The sequence below is a fragment of the Otolemur garnettii genome, unplaced genomic scaffold, assembly GCF_000181295.1.
Source record: "Otolemur garnettii isolate 467f Iridium unplaced genomic scaffold, OtoGar3 scaffold00174, whole genome shotgun sequence".
In the NCBI taxonomy this organism is placed as follows: Eukaryota; Metazoa; Chordata; class Mammalia; order Primates; family Galagidae; genus Otolemur; species Otolemur garnettii.
The window spans coordinates 1,468,724-1,470,669 of record NW_003852569.1 but is presented as its reverse complement, the minus strand read 5'-3'; the positions used below and the strand labels follow the sequence as shown (position 1 = coordinate 1,470,669).

General features: G+C 45.5%; 1 protein-coding gene across 1 annotated transcript in view; it reads right to left on the bottom strand.

Moving 5' to 3' along the window:
• POGZ (pogo transposable element derived with ZNF domain) overlaps positions 1-1,946 on the bottom strand; it is a 73,212-nt gene that overhangs the window by 70,548 nt on the left and 718 nt on the right. The window lies entirely within an intron of this gene.

Here is a 1,946-nt window from a genome sequence, read left to right as displayed (position 1 = left end):
GCTATAGGCGCCGAGCCACTTCATTCATTTTCAAGAAAATATTCTCCAAATACCGAACTGTGAAAAACTGTAGTCAGAGTAGGCACTTGTAGCTCAGTGCCGCATACTTCGAGGTTGGCAGGTTCAAGCCAGGTTCAAGCCAGGCCCAAGCCTGCTAAACAATGATAACTGCAACCAGAAAAAAAATAGCTGGGCGTTGTGGAGGGCACCTGTAGTCCCAGCTACAAGGGACTGAGGCAAGAGTATTGCTTAAGCCCAAGAGTTTGAGGTTGCTGTGACACCGTGGCACTCTGGCACTCTACTGAGGACGACAAAATCAAACTGTCTCAAAACAAACAAAACAAAAACGTAGTTTTTTTCAAATAAAAATACCATTCTATGTATGACTCATGTCACAAATACTTTTCCTCATGAAAACAACCATATCTCAATAGGCAGCATAAATGTTTTATACCTGTTTCTCTCTTCATCAAACTCTTAAAAATAAAAAAATACACAAAAAGCTAAGATTTATTATCAATAATTTTTATAGCCTCATCAAGGACATTCTCAAGTAAGTACTGTTTGGTGCCACTGCCTTGCTATGTGTTAAGGCACCACCAGTAATTTTACCTGGCATTGCTTTTGAATTCTCATTACAAATGTCAGTGAAAAAAATCAATAGCATCTTACTATACTTTTTAAATAGGTATGTCCTTGAGGGGCTCTTCTAAAAAGGGTGTGCAGGGATCTCCAGGGGTCATCTGTCAACACTTAGAACTGCCTTTCTAGATCACACCACTAGTTCAAGATGGAGTGGAAAGGCTAACAAAATCTTGTTCATTCGAAGACTCCCTTCTGTTAGCTTTTACTTTGAGATGCATCACCAACACAGCTCCAGAAGGCAGGAGAAAATCAAGGGCATCGAGTGCCATTTAATTTTTTAACATTGTATTTTAAACACTGTTCGTTAAAAATGTGGAGACATTCCCCTCTTTTACCCAAGGAATTTTGTGAATCCGCCGCCGCCCCCCCCTCCATTGCAGGTTTAACAATCTCCAAGGTACTTTTCTATGCGCCCTAAAGTTAAGAACGATTGTGTTTCAGAGTCCAAGCTTGTAGTCCCAGAGCACCCCGGCTGAAATTCATTGTTCACCCCGCAGCAGCCATCCCCACCCCTCCGATCTAGTTGGGAAAATTTCTTTAGAAGTAAAAACTCCATTTTCATGGAGTTTTGAGCTGTGGTGGAAGGTGTCTTTTTAAAACAGCGCGGAGGTAAGAGCTACCATCTGCACCAACCCCGTGGCTGTTCTCAGTACAAATGCATCAAAATTTCCATCTTAAAAATGAGACTTGGGGCCAAATGACTTAGAAGGCAATTCAGCTCTTTTTTCTAAGCTAAGAATATCTAAGACAAGTGAATCTGGAGACATCCAGTGCTAGTGACAATTTAAGGGAATCCCACGTGTGGCAAGAAAGGAAATCAGGACAAGCAGAAAGGAATGGAAGCAGGTGGATCGATGACATTACTCCTGTTCAGTAGGTGCTGAGAATCGGGGAATCGGGACAAAATAGTCCCTGAAATAAACATGGCGCCCACCGCGGCAGGGCATAATCACCACCTAATATTCTCCGCCCCATACCATTTTATAAATCATGGCACCGTCCCTAAAGAAATTTGGGTGCGGAGGGAGGAGACTGTGTTAACTAGCTGCAGTGCACCGAGGCTCAGGATGCACTATCAGACTGAGCAAGGATTACATAACACAAGGGGTCAGCTAAACATTCATTTTTCTCCTCCAGCTCGAAAAGAACCGCCCGTTACTGTCCCGGCCGGGGGTGGGAGAGCCGAGAGCCACCACCCCCGGGGGCCGGTACCCCGCCGCTGCCCACCCTCTTCCCGGCGCCGCCTTGCCTCCCCACCCGCAGCGCCCAGCCGTCTAGCTGCCGCCCGCGCCCCCACCCCT